We start from the raw sequence: 18,671 nt of genomic DNA, 5'->3' as shown, positions 1-18,671 counted from the left end.
TGCAGTGAGTCCATATGATATAAATAAATAAATGAATAAGTAAACAAAAGAGTGAAGGAAAAATCTTCCCTACAGAATAGTTTTAATTAAAAAATGTAAAAGTAATGAGATAAATGAAAAATGACTGTGATTTAACATGGTAACAATTCCTCATAGTAAAATACATCAGTAAATGCATAAATTAGCATGCATTTCTCCTTATTTAAGGAGAAATAAGATATCTAAAGAACTTCAAAGCATCTCCCTCCAAATATATATTAATTAATTTAAAATTATATTTACAAATTTGTTGATGCTCTTTCTAGTAGTTAGAGCTTAATTTCCCTTCTCTTGAATATAATCTTAGTTATTTGCTTCCAATGACTGGAGTATGGCATGGGTAAATTTATAATTTTACATGGGGAAACCTGCTAGCCCCTTAGTCAAAAGATCAAAATTTTCCTTATCAGTGATGTTGTATTGATATCATGTACTTCCTAATATGGGACTTCCCTGGTAACTAAGATGGTGGAGAATCTGCCTGCAAAGAAGGAAACCCAGGTTTGATCCTTGGGTCTATGGAAAAGGCATTCTTCCCAAAAGTTTATAAACCCAATCTAACAAGAAAATGTCTTATACATCCAAACTGAAGGTTATTCTATTATACACTTCGCTAATATTTTGGTATTAAGTGGTAGACTCTTTTTGAAGGTCAATCTATTTGATCTTGTCTCAAGTAATTTTTCTGTGGATTAAAACTTCATCATCCATTTATCAAGTCAATTTCTATCTCCAGAATTAAAAAAAGATCATGATATTATTTAATTTGGCTAAACTAGTACCTCCAGCAGTGTTTTCTTCAGGTAAATGGCCAATAAAACAATTTTTATTTACTCCAGTTTTTTCCTCCATCCTACACTACTTGGCAATGGATTCTCAAGATATATCTGATTTTTTATATACATTGCAGTATATAAGATTGTCAACTGGAAAAATACTGTAAAGTTGGGACCCTGAGTCTTTCTGAATATGCACTTAGGTTGAAGTCTTTGAGTGAGAATCTATTACTCCCCAGTGATATGTGGATGACAACACATTCTGCCAGCCAATGGTGATACTGTGACATTTTTTTAGAAAGATATCAGAAATAGTTTTTAAAATAATTCTCAAAGGCTTTCATTATTTTTTTACCACTGGCTAAGAATGTAATCAAATTTCTCACTTTTTTTGCCTCTCCTTACAGTGTAAGTGTATGAAAAAAGAAGAATGAGTTTTGCTGACAAAATAAAAGCTTAATGTTTAAAGGAGCATCAATATTTATGACCAAAAACTCTCAAATATTCTTGGAGCAACAAGTAAATTTAACCATGAGGGCAACAACTATGACCGTTGCTTTGGTGCTCTGGGAGAAGGGCCATTGGTAGCACTTTAGAGATCAGAGTCCAGAATCAGAGTGCATCTATGTTAGCTGTGATAAGAAAACTGATGATGGGGAAACAAAATTCAAGAAGGGAGATGATGTCTAACGTAATCACTCTCAGAAGCAGGGATGCAGTTTTTCTGTGCTAACACAGCAGCTATCAATAGAAACTCAGGGATTTGTAGGGAATCACAAGACAGGGCAGAAAATAACCCATATCTTCAAAGACCTATCAAATGTTCAGGTGAAATAGATACATAAAATGATTATTACAGTATCTGATGTAGAAAAGCTAGATAAAAATTATTATTGGAGAATAGAGGAAAAATACATTATCTATACATTGAGAGATGGGGTGATATATTAAAGAAAGACTTCTGGAAGAATGTCCTGAGAGAGATGGCAATATGAGCCCAGGTAGAGTCCCAAAACTGTATGCTGTATGTGTAGAGAACTCTGAGCTGTTCTGAGCAATAGGATTATCAAGTTCAAGACTGAGAGTAGCAGACACAGATGCTGGAGAGACAGACAGTTCAGATCAGTGGAGACATTCTCAATCATCCAATCTGAATTCCATCATCTAATTTGAATAAATTCTCAATTTACTATCATATGGTCATATAAAACTGATTCACAGTTTATTTCCACTTAGAACATAACTGATTTTATGTTTCTTGAGGTCTAATTTCTCCAGAAGAGATAGTAAGGAGTTTACTTATAATATGATTACTTGATCTGATGTCATTTTTTTTTTTTTTTTTTGTATTGTCTTCAACACTTTTCACTATACATGTTAGGAATTAAAGAATTAAATAACTATTGATTTCTTAAACTGAACCCCAGAATATTTCCAAAATTCAAGTTTCTCACCCTTTTTATTTTATATGATTTAACTAACATAATTTATGTGAGTGAACCATTTATTGAAAATTATTTGTCAGTGATGAGTTTAAAAATCTGGATGCTTGTGAAAATCTGACACAGTTGAGAGCCAATGCCTACTTTTCAGTGAGTAAAATGTATTAGAATGTGATATGTGTCAGTTGATTGCTTCTCTAGAAGACTGAAAATGAAGTGTTAGGAAAAAAGAGGAGAGTGTTTATATCACCACTACAGATTTGCATGCTCACTGTTTTTGTTTTTATCCTTCAATTTTCATAGTCTCCAAGGAGAGGGGAAATGTGAAAATAGTAATCTTTGAAGAACTCAGAGTAATAAATATGCATGAGCATTTTTTCCAATTATTGTGGAAATTGCTTTTTGTATTTTAGTTTAGATTTTGTATTAAGGTGTTATAATTACCAGATTACATGTGGGTAAGCTGAACAAAAGAGAAAGGAAAGATATATCCATTTGAATGCAGAGTTCCACAGAATAGCAAGGAGAGATAAGAAGGCCTTCCTCAAGATCAGTGCAAAGAAATAGAGGAAAACAACAGAATGGAAAAGACTAGAGATATCTTCAAGAAAATTAGAGATACAAAGGGAACATTTCATGCAAAGACGGGCTTGATAAAGGACAGAAATGGTATGGACCTAACAGAAGGAGAAGATATTAAGAAGAGGTGGCAACAATACAGAGAACTGTACAAAAAAGATCTTCATGACCCTGCTAATCATGATGGTGTGATCATTCACCTAGAGACAGACATCCTAGAATGTGAAGTCAAGTGGACCTTAGAAAGCATCACTATAAACAAAGCTAGTGGAGGTGATGGAATTCCAGTTGAGCTATTTCAAATCCTAAAAGATGATGATGTGAAAGTGTTTCACTCAAAGTGCCAACAAATTTGGAAAACTTAGCAGTGGCCATGGGACTGGAAAAGGTCAGTTTTCATTCCAATCCCAAAGAAAGGCAATGCCAAAGAATGTTCAACCTACCGCACAATTGCACTCATCTCACATGCTAGTAAAGTAATGCTCAAAATTCTCCAAGCCAGGTTTCAACAATATGTGAAGAGTGAACTTGCAGATGTTCAAGCTGGATTTAGAAAAGACAGAGGAACCAGAGATCAAATTGCCAACATCTGCTGCATCATCGAAAAAGCAAGAGAGTTTCAGAAAAAAATCTATTTCTGCTTTATTGTCTATGCCAAAGTCTTTGACTGTGTGAATCACAAAAAACTCTGGAAAATTCTTCAAGAGATGGGAATACTAGATGACCTGACTTGCCTCTTGAGAAACCTGTATGCATGTCAGGAATCAACAGTTAGGGAAAAGGAGTACGTCAAGGCTGTATACTGTCACCCTGCTTATTTAACTTATATTCAGAGTACGTCATGAGAAACGCTGGGCTGGGTGAAGCACAAGCTAGAATCAAGATTGCCAGGAGAAATATCAATAACCTCAGATATGCAGATGACACCACCCTTATGGCAGAAAGTGAAGAAGAACTAAAGAGCCTCTTGATAAAAGTGAAAGAGGAGAGTGAAAAAGTTGGCTTAAAACTCGACATTCAGAAAACTAAGATCATGGCATCTGGTCCCACCACTTCATGGCAAATAGATGGGTAAACAATGGAAACAGTGGAAGAGTTTATTATTTTGGGCTCCAAGATCACTGCAGATGGTGACTGCAGCCATGAAATTAAAAGACGCTTGCTCCTTGGTAGAAATGTTATGACGAAACTAGACAGCATATTAAAAAGCAGAGACATTACTTTGCCAACAAAGGTCCATCTAGTCAAGGCTGTATTTTTTCCAATGGTCATGTATGGATGTGAGAGTTGGACTATAAAGAAATCTGAGCACTGAAGAATCTATACTTTTGAATTGTGGTGATGGAGAAGACTTTTGAGAGTCCCTTGGACTGCAAGGAGATCCAATCAGTCCATCCTAAAGGTGACCAGTCCTGAGTGTCCATTGGAGAGACTGATGTTGAAGCTGAAGCTCCAATACTTTAGCCACCTGATGCGAAGAGCTACCTCATTTGAAAAGACCCTGTTGCTGGGAAAGTTTGAAGGTGTGAAGAGAAGGGGATGACAGAGGATGAGACGGTTGGGTGGCATCACTGACTCAATGGACATGAGTTTGAGTAAACTCCTTGAGTTGGTGATGCATAGGGAGGCCTGGCATGCTGCAGTCCATGGGGTGATGAAGAGTTGGACATGACTGAGCAACTCAACTGAACTGAATTGAAGCTGTATCTACATAGATGTTTTCTCATGTCAATTTGGAAATATAAAATAAGCATATTGGTCGGAATATATCCAGTGTAATCTGTGGTAAAATGCAGAGTTCATTTTTGTAAGTACAAATAAAATTAGTATTTTCAAAATATAAAGCTCATTCATCTTTTGACTTTTTCAGAACTCAGTTCAATTTGTATTTGTGTTTCTGTTTCTTCATGTAGGGCTCCTTCAACTCCAAGAAAGAGGACAAAGCAAGTTAGTTTACAGTCATAAAAGGTATTCTTGGAATGATATAACATGAAGATTCTTGGAGTGGTATAACAGGACACAGTGTAGTAAAGCCTCACAGGGAAGCTTTTGAAAAGGCTGACTCCAGGAACTGGCAAGTCCTGAGAAATCAAAAGTGTTGTTCTCTTTCCTCAGTCTTCATTTTGTTCTTGCTTCCCTTACTGTCTCTGTCTGCCTCTCTGTATTCCTCTTTATTAAAAGTTATATCTTTCTCTGTTTCTTTCTCCTGTTTTCTTTTTTTATCTGCTCTGTTCTTCTGTTTCATCTAACTGGCCTTCAATGAACCCAGCCTGTCCTTCCTTCTATATGACTGTACGGTTCACAGGTTTGATAGAAACTCACCAGAAACAATCAATCCCAGCTTCAGATTCCAGACAGTGTTTCCAATTGGTATGGCTGATCAGGCTATTCATCATGGTTCAATAACCCATGGTTCTGAAGCAGGACCTTATGACTTGGAAAGAGACTCCATAAAAAAGTCATTTAGGGGTTCTTGAGAAGGAGGCATAAGAGTGGGAAGAAAGTGGTTGGAAGAGAAATATTTGTTAATTCTGATAAATGGAATCTGTCTTGGTTTTCCACATGACGAATGTAAAGTTGAGGAGGATTTTTCTTTCTGTTGAGGCTGAAATTCTCCCCCCCCCACCCCCAGATTTTTCAACTAATACATTTTACAAGACAGATCAAGGCCCATTTGCTCTCCCAAGAGATGAGTTTCTGCATAATAATATCAGGAATTCTATTGATCCTCCCTTAATTAAATGGAAAGATCAAGACATTTAGACTACAGTAACCTGATAAGCATGAGTGCTTAGTTGCTCGGTAATGTCCCATTCTTTGTGATCCCATGGACTATAGCTTGCCAGTCCTTTCTGTCCATGGCGATTCTCCAGGCAAAAGTACTGGAGTGAATTGTCATGCCCTCCTCCAGGGAATAAGCATGTAGACCTCAGATTAATTGGAACCAGAAGGCTAATGATTAAGATCTCCTAAACATCACCTTTTTCCCTCAACACCAATTGATCGTGAGGAAGCCCATGAACTGATAACACTTCCTGCCACTCTTCCCCCAGTGTTGCTTTAAAAACATTGAAAGACATCAGGAGTTTGGGTCTCTTGAGCATTAGCTGTCCGTTCTGCTTCTCAGGGCCTATAATAAATGCTGTACTTTCCTTTGCCACAACCCAGTATCAGTAGATTGCCCTTTTAACACCTGTGGTGACTTAGTCTTTTTCTAAAATAATTCTGTTTAAAAAGATAATGAATTTTTGACAATAAATGAAGTCAGAGTATATATCCACATATTAAAATGTACCTATTGCTTGGGGATGTGTACTTATGTGTAGTTAATAGTCTCCTGGTCACCAATCTAGTATGTAGCTAAGTAATTAAAGGATACGACATCAAGCAAAAATATAAACTATTTAATATTAAACAAAAACTAATATTTTACTAATGAGCGAAAAATGTGGACCTCTTGCATCTTTTTGTAACTCAGAAGGGAAAATCTGTCTTAGAATCTATTACAGTTTCCATCTTAGGGAGTGAGGTTAAAGTGGTATTTTAGGACTATTAAAAAGGCAATGAATAGGATCAACCACAATTTAATTGCTTCGAATCTCATGTCCTTGTATGAACTGTATGAATTTGGCTAACTATGCAGAAAATATATCTAAATTTACCTTTTGGTCAAAAACTTTCCATGTAAAGATTTCATCTTTCTGGAGTTAATTTGTGTTGCTTACATCAATTTTAATTAATTTACGTAGTGTTTTTTTTCTGAAAATACAAAGGTTATTTCAAGTTTTGTTTTTTTACAGTTTTCAAAAGAGATGAGTAAAAAATTCATTCATTGTATTTAATGTCATGATATAAATAGTTTATAATTTGTTTAATGTCTTATCTTTTAATTACTTAACTACTTGCAATGTGGGAGACCTGGGTTCAAACCCTGGGTTGGGAAAATCCCCTGAAAAAAGGAAAGTTTACCTACTCCAGTATTCTTGGCTGGAGAATTCCATGGACAGAGGAGCCTGGCAGGCTACAGCCCATGTGGTCACAAAGAGTTGGACAAGACTGATTGACTAGCACTTTCACTTTTCCTATAATTATGTGAGAACATATGATGAAGCTAGGAGCAATAAAGATGACATAAGCCTGAATACAAAGTTTCTTGTATTAAAGATAGCAAAGACAAAAAAAAAGTAAAATGGCAGCTTTGACAGGTCCAAAGGTAGTTGACTTCATGCTTGAATTTTGTGATATTGAAACAGACATAAAAAGACTACTTCTATATTGTTATGTGAAATTGCTTGTTTCTGTTGCTGTTACTCAGTTACTAATTCCTGTCCAACTCGACCCCATGGACTGCACCACAGCAGGCTCCTCTCTTGTCCACTATCTCCGGGAGTTTGCTCAAATTCATGTCATGCTATCTAATCATCTCTTCTTCAGCTACCCTCTTCTCCTTTTGCCTTCAATCTTTCCCAGCATCAGGGTATTTTCCAATGAGTCAGCTAAAATCTTTGTTATTTAAACCATTATTAATCACTGATTTAATCACCTCCTCTTAATCCCACTAGTGTGGGTGGACCTACCCTAGGGTTATGAAGATGGCTGAACTGCCCACTCTGGCCACATGTGATCAACAATTGATTAGTCACAAAATCATAGACTGGGTACATGGATGCTGCAGGTCATGCAGGGCTACAAGGGGGTTGCACTAGGAAATAGGGCTAAGAGAGGCAGGCAGCCCTGTTTTATCAAGACAGTGTGGTGTCCTCAAGGAACATGTAATTGTGAAGAGCCAACTCGTTGGGAAAGACCCTGATGCTGGGTAAGACTAAAGACAGAAGGATAAGGGGGCAGCAGACGATGAAATGGTAAGATAGTATCACCAATTCAATGGACATGAATTTGAGCAAACTCTGGAAGATAGTAGACAACAGAGGATCCGGCATGCTGCAGCCCATGGGGTCACAAAGAGTCAGACATGATTAGCTACTGAGCAACAACAACAGCAGTTTGAATAATCTAGGTAGTAGCAGTGTACTGAAAACTGAACATTCAGGGATAAGCAGGACCTGTATTTTGTCCATTTAGTAAGGATGGTTGTTTAGCTAAAGGGCTTTCTTCACAGGGGCAGAATGAGGAGGGGGCTTCTGGTGGTAAGGCCATTAAAGCAGCACATAATATGGAACCTTGATTTCAGGGCTTTCACCATAGTTGTATATTCAGTTACTTATAACTAAAATCATCCTCACTGATAGACAACTTGATGAAAGGAATTCTTAGTGAGAAGCTTCATTGTGGTACATGTGAACTTAGCTTTGAAAGTCACAGCAACAAGGGCATCAAGATATCATTTGATGGAGAAAACTTCAAGTGCTAGTAAATACCCATATTGATATATTTTGCCACTAACCTATACTGCTGGTCCCACCACTTCATGGGAAATAGATGGGGAAACAGTGGAAACAGTGTCAGACTTTATTTTTCTGGGCTCCAAAATCACTGCAGATGGTGATTGCAGCCATAAAATTAAAAGACGCTTACTCCTTGGAAGGAAAGTTATGACCAACCTAGATAGCATATTCAAAAGCAGAGACATTACTTTGCCAACAAAGGTCTGTCTAGTCAAGGCTATGGTTTTTCCTGTGGTCATGTATGGATGTGAAAGTTGGACTGTGAAGAAAGCTGAGCGCCGAAAAAATGATGCTTTTGAACTGTGTTGTTGGAGAAGACTCTTAGAGAGTCCCTTGGACTGCAAGGAGATCCAACCAGTCCATTCTGAAGGAGATCAGTCCTGGGTGTTCTTTGGAAGGACTGATGCTAAAGCTGAAACTCCAGTACTTTGGCCACCTCATGCGAAGAGTTGACTCATTGGAAAAGACTCTAATGCTGGGAGGGATTGGAGGCAGGATGAGAAGGGGACGACAGAGAATTAGATGACTGGATGGCATCACCAACTCGATGGACATGAGTTTGAATGAACTCCAGGAGTTGGTGATGAACAGGGAGGCCTGGCGTGCTGCGATTCATGGGGTTGCAAAGAGTCAGACACGAATGAGGGACTGAATTGAACTGAACTAAACTGAACCTATACTGTGGAGCAGTCCATTTAGAACATTCAGAAGACCATTTCAGTTAGTTCAGTCCCTCAGTCATGTCCTCCTCTTTGTGACCCCATGGACTGCAGCATGCCATGCTACCCTGTCCATCACCAACACCTGGAGCTTGCTCAAACTCATGTCCATTGAATCGGTGATGCCATCCAACCATCTCATCCTCTGTTGCCCCCTTCTCTTCCTGCCTTCAATCTTTCCCAGCATCAGAGTCTTTTCTGAGTAGTCAATTCTTCATATCAGATAGCCAAAGTATTGAAGCTTCAGCTTCAGCATCAGTCCTTCCAATGAATATTCAGGACAAATTTCCTTTAGAATTGACTGGTTGGATTGCCTTGAAGTCCAAGGGACTCTCAAGAGTCTTCTCCAAAACCATATTTCAAAGGCATCAAATCTTTGGCACTCAGCTTTCTTTATGCTCCAACTCTCACATCCATACATGACCACTGTAAAAACCACAGCTTGACAAATGGACCTTTGTTGGCAAAGTAATGTCTCTGCTTTTTAATATGCTGTCTAGGTTGGTCATAGTTTTCTTCCAAGGAGCAAGTGTCTTTGAATTTCATGGCAGCAGTCACCATCTACAGTGATTTTGGAGCCCCCCAAAATAAAATCTGTCACTGTTTCCATTGATTCCTCATCTACTTACCATGAAGCGATGGGACTGGATACCATGATGTGATGGGAACTGATGCCATCTTCATTTTTTGAATGTTAAGTTTTAAGCCTATTTTTTTTTCACTCTTTCACTTTGATTAGAGGCTCTTTAGTTTTTCTTCACACTCGGCCATAAGGGCAGTGTCACCTGCATATCTGAGGTTATTAATATTTCTTTGGGCAATCTTGATTCCAGCTTCATCCTGTCTGGCATTTCACATGATGTAGTCTGCATATAAGTTACATAAGCAGAGTGACAATATACATCCTTGACATACTCCTTTCACAGTTTAAAACCAGTCTGTTGTTCCCTGTCTAGTTCTAAATGTTGCTTGTTGACCTGCACACAGATTTCTCAGGACGTAGGTAAGGTGGTCTGGTATTCCCATATCTTTAACGATTTTTCACATTTTGTTATGATCGACACATTCAAAAGCTTTAGCATAGTCAATGAAACAGAATTAGATGTTTTTCTGGAATTTATTCAATACCAAAAATAGTTTTTATAGGCTTAGTTTAAATATTTGATTTTAAAAGAGAAAACCCTGTTAAATAGACAAAAGAGTCTAATTATTCTAGCAAGAATTACACCTGACCATTTTTATGCTTCTGGATGTTATCTGTAGGTTAAATACATATTTTTAAAATATTTGAGGTAAGTATACTGTTCATAGGGTTCTCAAGGCAAGAATACTGAAGTGGTTTGCCATCCCCTTCTCCAGTGGACTACATTCTGTCAGACCTCTCCACCATGACCCGACCATCTTGGCACATGGCATGGCTTAGTTTCATTGAGTTAGACAAGGCTGTGGTCTGTGTGATCAGATTGGCTAGTTGTCTATGATTGTAGTTTCAGTCTGTCTGCCCTGTGATGCTCTCTCTCAGCGCCTACAGTCTTACTTGGGTTTCTCTTCACTGTTGCTCCAGCAAAGCGCAGCTGCTGCTACTTACCTTGGACATGGGGTAGATCCTGTCAGCCACCGCCCAAGACCTTGGATGTGGGGTAGCTCTTCTTGGCTGCTCTTGTGCTGTCGCAGCTGCACAATTGAACTCATCTCACACACTGGTGAAGTAATGATCAAAATTCTCCAAGCCAGGCTTCAGCAATATGTGAACCACGAACTTCCAGATGTGCAATTTGGTTTTAGAAAAGGCAGAGGAATCAGAAATCAAATTGCCAACATCCGCTGGATCATTGAAAAAGCAAGAGAGTTCCAGAAAAACACCTATTTCTCTTTATTGACTATGCCAAAGCCTTTGACTGTATGGAACACAATAAACTGTGGAAAATTCTGAAAGAGATAGGAATATAAGACGACCTGACCTGCCTCTTGAGAAACCTGTATGCAGGTCAGGAAGCAACAGTTAAAACTGGACATGGAACAACAGACTGGTTCCAAATAGGAAAAGGAGTATGTCAAGGCTGTATATTGTCACCCTGCTTATTTAACTTATATACAGAGTACCTTATGAGAAACGCTGGGCTGGAAGAAATACAAGCTGGACCCAAGACTGCCGGGAGAAATATCAATAACCTCAGATGTGCAGATGACACCACCCTTATGACTGAAAGGGAAGAAGAACTAAAAAGCATCTTGATGAAAGTGAAAGAGGAGAGTGAAAAAGTTGGCTTAAAGCTCAACATTCAGGAAAGTAAGATCATGGCATCTGGTCCCATCACTTCATGGCAAATAGATGGGGAAAAAGTGGAAACAGTGGCTGACTTTATTTTGGGGGGCTCCAAAATTACTGCAGATGGTGATTGCAGCCATGAAATTAAAAGATGCTTACTTCTTGAAAGGAAAATTATGACCAACCTGGACAGCATACTAAAAAGCAGAGACATTACTAGCAAGGTCCATCTAGTGAAGGCTATGGTTTTTCCTATGGATGTGAGAGTTGGACTATAAAGAAAGCTGAGTGCTGAATAATTCAAGCTTTTGAACTGTGGTGTTGGAGAAGACTCTTGAGAGTCCCTTGAAATGCAAGGAGATCCAACGAGTCCATCTTAAAGGAGATCAGTCCTGGGTGTTCATTGAAAGGAATGATGCTGAAGCTGAAACAATATTTTGGCCACCTGATGTGAATAGCTGACTCATTTGAAAAGACCTTAATGCTGGGAAAGATTGAAGGCAGGAGGAGAAGGGGACAACAGAGGATGAGATGATTGGATGGCATCACTGACTCAGTGGACATGGGTTTGGGTGGACTCCAGGAATTGGTGATGGACAGGGAGGCCTGGCATGCTGCATTTCATGGGGTCACAAAGAGTTGGACACAACTGAGCGACTAAACTGAACTGAGGTAAATATAACTAAATAAATTTTAATTTATATTTATTATATTTCCATTTGCTTTATTTGACCAGGATTCAGCTAATCTGTTATACCCTTTTCCACCACCCCATTACACAAATTTCTTGAAAGTTTCACTTCAGTGGCTCAGTCATGTCCGACTCTTTGCAAACCCATGAATCACAGCACGCCAGGCCTCCCTGTCCATCACCAACTCCTGGAGTTCACTCAAACTCATGTCCATCGAGTCGGTGATGCCATCCAGCCATCTCATCCTCTGTCGTCCCCTTCTCCTCCTGCCCCCAATCCCTCCCAGCATCAGAGTCTTTTCCACTGAGTCAACTCTTCGCATGAGGTGGCCAAAGTACTGGAGTTTCAGCTTTAGCATCAGTCCTTCCAAAGAAATCCCAGGGCTGATCTCCTTTAGAATGGACTGGTCAGATCTCCTTGCAGTCCAAAGGACTTCTCAAGAGTCTTCTCTAACACCGCAGTTCAAAAGCAACAATTCTTAAGTGCTCAGCTTTCTTCACAGTCCAGCTCTTACATCCATACATGACCACTAGAAAAACCATAGCCTTGACTAGACGGACCTTTGTTGGCAAAGTAACGTCTCTGCTTTTCAATATGCTGTCTAGGTTGGTCATAACTTTCCTTCAAAGGAGTAAGCATCTTTTAATTTCATGGCTGCAGTCACCATCTGCAGTGATCTTGGAGCCCCCCCAAAATAAAGTCTGACACTGTTTCCACTGTTTCCCCATCTATTTCCCATGAAGTGATGGGACCAGATGCCATGATCTTCATTTTCTGAATGTTGAGCTTTAAGCTAACTTTTTCACTCTCTTCTTTCACTTTCATCAAGAGGCTTTTTAATTCCTCTTCACTTTCTGCCATAAAGGTGGTGTCATCTGCATATCTGAGGTTACTGTTATTTCTCCCAGCAATCTTGATTCTAGCTTGTGCTTCTTCCAGCCCATAGTTTCTCATGATGTACTCTGCATATAAGTTAAATAAGCAGGGTGACTGTATACAGCTTGACGTATTCCTTTTCCTATTTGGAACCAGTCTGTTGTTCCATGTCCAGTAAAACTTGAAAGTTTAATTATGTAATAATTTGGTAACCTGTTTAGAGTATATTTTTGCCTTCATATCCCATGACAGTCTTTTAGAATTTCCCATTCATAATCTCTCCCCTTATTTCCCAGTTTCTAATAAAGCATGTTAAAATGGATTCTACTCTATGTGACCCTAGCTGTACTTCCATAGCTGTTTATGTGAACTTCTGATGTCCTGCATGTATTTAACATAGAAACCCTACCCAGACACTGAAATTTTGTCTGTAAATTTGGACTGCTGTCCTTCCAACTGACTCCACAATATTGATAACACTGACTTTCACCTTCACTTCATGTCCCATTGCTCAGTCCCAACTGCCACTCAACAATTCATTCCAATACATAACCCTATCATTCGAGGGTTCAATTCTTCATTTTTTGGCTTAGCACTTTTCCCCCTCATTTCCTTTACAGCTTGCCTGATAAAACTCTCTGTGTAATTAGATCAACTGAGTACTGGTAGTTTCATCTTGATCCAGGAACCTAAAATGAGGCAAGAAGTGTAAATGCATACCATGCAGCTGACTTACTTTTATTGGTTTTCACTAATGATTTCTTCAAAGAGTACTTTCACTATTTTGATAAAGAAAGTTGACCTAATAATTGGAAAGACATAACTAAGCAAAAAGTTATTCATGCAACACACACAGTTTAATGATTTCCAATTCCTTGCCAAGAAACCATGATAGAAACATGATATCTGATTATCCCATAAGCAGATATATGCTTCTTCAACTTTAGTCTCTGTTCAGTCTAGACATTAGACCAACTGTAAATACAGACTGTGGGAAGGAAAGCCAAGAACCCTGTGGTACAAGTCAGCCAACTGTGGGTGACTGGGAAGGAATGACTTACCCAGTTCCTTGAACAGTGTATAGTAATTAACAGTGACTTACTGCAGTTATGCAATTACATATAAAGTCCCCAAAACATGATTTAATCAAGTAGAAAGGATAGGGAAATGAGTTCTGAGACTGATTAGTGAAGAAGGGTTCTATATCTTGGTTAGAGACACTTGTCTGTAAATGGAATGATTTTGATATCTTTAGTAGATACCTGTGGGATACTCATAAGTCTTAAGAGAGGAATTACACAGAATGTTTTTGCTACAATGAGAAAGGCTGGAATTCAGAGTATCAGTTTTAAAGGGGCTGCTAACATATCTATTAGATTCACTGGATATGAGAACCATCACACAGCTGTGGAGTCAAGGAGAATTCTAGGAAGCATGTTTGAGACACTGGATCCTGAATCCAAAGATCTTGATCTAAGTTTATACCAGAAAGAATGGCTAAGGCTACCAGATTTCTTTGTAAATATTTAATCAAGATAAGGATAAGCCCCCAAAAAGATGAATTTGAGGAAAAGGGTACCCAGGGTCAGAGTAAGCAGGGAAGAAGTCAGAAATATGTTCTTGTCTGTTATTGGGGTGGCCAAAAAGTTTATTTGGGATTTCCCATTATATCCTATGGAAAAACCTAAACACATTTTTTGGCCATTCTGTGTGCTGTGTTCTACTACAGGTTAAGAACTTAATCACTTTTCCTATTGTATATTTTCAAGGGCATTTCAAAAACATTTTTCATAAATTATACAATTTTATTGATAAAATAACTTTTAAAAATAATATCATCATCCATTATAAATGAAAGTGAAGCTTGAAAAAATGACATGGAGAACTAGCAAAGTACAAATGCAGGAAATAGGACCTGGGTTTCAGACGCCTTGTCATGGATAAGTCCACAGCACAGCAGTTTCTAAAGACACTGTTACAGGTGTTCCTAATACTATTGTCATATTCAGTGGATAGTAGATTAAATAACCACTTAATTTTACCATACTAGTACACATTTGTTATATACTTTGTATCTCCTAAAGATTAGCCTATGTGGTATTAGCATGACATTGGTCTCACGAATAACAAAATAATCTGTTTTACTTATTGATTTCCCTAAAGGGGATTTCTATGACCTCAGTCAGTTCAGTCACTCAGTCCTGTCCGACTCTTTGTGACCCCATGAATCACAGCATGCCAGGCCTCCCTGTCCATCACCAACTCCTGGAATTCACCCAGACTCACGTCCATCGAGTCCGTGATGCCATCCAGCCATCTCATCCTCTGTTGTCCCCTTTTCCTCCTGCCCCCAACGCCTCCCAGCATCAGAGTCTTTTCCAATGAGTCAACTCTTCGCATGAGGTGGCCAAAGTACTGGAGTTTCAGCTTTAGCATCAGTCCTTCCAAAGAAATCCCAGGGCTGATCTCCTTCAGAATGGACTGGCTGGATCGCCTTGCAGTCCAAGGGACTCTCAAGAGTCTTCTCCAACACCACAGTTCAAAGCATCAATTCTTCGGCGCTCAGCCTTCTTCACAGTCCAACTCTCACATCCATACGTGACCACAGGAAAAACCATAGCCTTGACTAGACGGACCTTTGTTGGCAAAGTAATGTCTCTGCTTTTGAATATGCTATCTAGGTTGGTCATAACTTTCCTTCCAAGGAGTAAGCGTCTTTTAATTTCATGGCTGCAGTCACCATCTGCAGTGATTTTGGAGCCCCAAAAGTCATTCTCTACTGACCTCAGTAGAGAATCTAAAGCAATAGTTATACACATATGAATAGATATAAGTGGATTATATATGTATATATATAGTGGATTTGGAGAAGCCAATGGCAACCCACTCCAGTACTCCTGCCTGGAAAATCCCATGGATGAAGGAGCCTGGTGGGCTACAGTCCATGGGGTTGCTAAGAGTTGGACACAACTGAGCGACTTCACTCTCACTTTTCACTTTCCTGCATTGGAGAAGGAAATGGCAACCCACTCCAGTGTTCTTGCCTGGAGAATCCCACGGATGGGGGAGCCTCGTGGGCTGATGTCTATGGGGTCACACAGAGTCCGACACGACTGAAGTGACTTAGCAGTAGCAATATAGTGGATTATGTGTATATATATATATATATATATATATATATATATATATAAATACACACACATTTATATATGTATGTGTATGTATATCAGAGAAGGCAATGGCCCCCCACTCCAGTACTCTTGCCTGGAAAATCCCATGGACGGAGGAGCCTGGTGGGCTGCAGTCCATGGGGTCGCTAAGAGTCGGACACGACTGAGCAACTTCATTTTCACTTTTCATTTTCATGCATTGGAGGAGGAAATGGCAACCCACTCCAGTGTTCTTGCCTGGAGAATCCCGGGGATGGTGGAGCCTGTTGGGCTGCCGTCTGTGGGGTCGCACACAGTCAGACACGACTGAAGCGACTTAGTAGTAGTAGTAGTAGTAGTGGTAGTAGTAGCAGTGTATGTATATAGATTTAAAAGCCTACCAGGCTCATCTGTCCATGGAATTCTCTCAGCAAGAATACTGAAGTGGGTTGCCATTTTGTTACTCATGGTCTCTTGTTTCTCTTGCATTGGCAAGCAGATTCTTTACCACTAGCACCACCTGGGAAGTCCTTGAAAAGATCAATCAACTTAATTATTATGTGGTACATTTTTACCATTAATAAATAGAATTCAAACATGCTTGGTTGAGCATACTGGCTAAAGCCAAAGGAAATACCAAAGAGAAATTCCTCATTACCTTTTAATCATTATGCTTTTATTTTACATTTTTTTTTGGTTTTGGTTCCGTTGGTTATTATACACAGAATATATAATTTTGGAGGAAAATATTTTGATTAAAATGTGTATTTTTGTATAGAGGTTTGTGATTTTGAGTATTTTAATATCAAATGTATTTTAAAATTCTACAATTAATTAATATATGAAATTAGCCAGTTGAGAGTTTAGTCCATAAATTGACACATAATGTAAATCATTTCCTCTAACTTATTATTGGTTATTTTGGACATTTATTACATTAGCCTAAGTATTGTTTTCACAGCTCTTGATATTGAAGTATGTTCTGAATACCATTTATCAGTCTGCAAGAACATCTAAAGTAAATATTGCAAACTTTTATAACAATCTGGCACTGTTGTTTCATCCATGCTTGTGATCAGTGGATGCATATCACAGAACAGGCTGTAGATCAGACAGGGTGTGGATATACTAGTGAATTAGTGTGCTGGATTGGACATGATGCAAGATATATTCTAGATATAAGGAGTAGGAGCATATTACAACATGCTGTGTCATAAAGTTATTTTGTTAACTCTAAAGCGATCAAAATCTGAAAAAAAATAAACATTTACTTTTAATGGTTTCCATTTATACAGTCATTTAAGTCAAATTAATTTTTACTATTTTAATTGAATTAGTTTTAGTAATTTAATATAATTTTTATTAACCATATATGATTTTAAAATCAATTTTAAGTACAAATTACAATAAAATAAATTCATTTGTGTGTAAATAAATGAAATTTGAGAAGTTTATACTATTGTGGAAACATCCAAATAAACAATGGGGAATTTCCATCACTCCCAAAAGCTCCCTTGTATTCCTTTGCAGTCAGTTCCACCATCCCTGACCCCAGGCAGACTTTATTTGATTTACTTTTAATTAAGTATTATTTTTGTCTGTTCTGGAATGTATTATAAATCAAATCATGAAATATATATCCTTTTGTGACTAGATTTTTCTGCTGAACATATTTTTGAGATTCACTCACATTTTTTGTATATCAGTAGTCCCTTATATTGGAGAAGGCAATGGCACCCCACTCCAGTACTCTTGCCTGGCAAATCCTTTGAACGGAGGAGCCTGGTAGGCTGCAGTCCATGGGGTCGCTAAGAGTCGGACACGACTGAGCGACTTCACTTTCACTTTTCCCTTTCATGCATTGGAAAAGGAGACGGCAACCCCCTCCAGTGTTCTTGCCTGGAGAATCCCAGGGAGGGCGGAGCCTGGTGGACTGCCCGTCTATGGGATTGCACAGAGTCGGACACGACTGAAGTGACTTAGCAGTCCCTTATATTGCTAAGCAATATTCCATTTTATCAACATCCCCTAATATTTGTATTCACTCCATTGATAAACATCTGGGATATTTCCGTTTGGGATTAATATGTCTTTGTGTGGACATATGTTTTCTCTTGGGTAACTACCTAAAGAGGAAATACTTATTTACATGGTAAGGTGTGTGGGAAACTGCAAAACTCTTTTCTAAAATGGTTGATTTATGTATACGTCTACCAGCAATGTTTGATAAATCCTGTTGCTCCACACTTTTTCTTAAACTCTTGAGACTGTCCTTCATTTTTACTTTAACATTCAAGTAGAAATGCATTGTTATTTCTTTTATAGTTATAATCTGAATTTTAGTTATAATCTGTAGTTATAATCTTGAACACTAAAGATGCTAAGCATGTTTTTAGGCAATTATAGTCATTCATATATCTTTTGTAAAGTAACTTTTTGTCTTTCACCCATTTTTAAATTATGATTATTTGTATTCTTATTAATAAGTTATGTATAAATCCTTTGTCAGATATGACTTGCTGTTTCATTTCCTTAATAGTGTCTTTTGAGCAGCAGAAGTTATAAATTTAAAACTTACTTTTATTTTATAATTTAACATTATTACTTAAATTGAGGAAGTGAATTTTACATTCTTTTAACTGTGCTTTACATTTAATTAAATAAGTTTCACTTACCTTCTTTTGGTCAAGAAAGAAACATATCTCTTTGAATGTAATAACATTAT

This window comes from Bubalus bubalis, chromosome 1 (assembly GCF_019923935.1).
Source record: "Bubalus bubalis isolate 160015118507 breed Murrah chromosome 1, NDDB_SH_1, whole genome shotgun sequence".
Taxonomy (NCBI): Eukaryota; Metazoa; Chordata; class Mammalia; order Artiodactyla; family Bovidae; genus Bubalus; species Bubalus bubalis.
The sequence above is the reverse complement of the archived record's forward strand: the minus strand, read 5'-3'. Positions refer to the sequence as shown.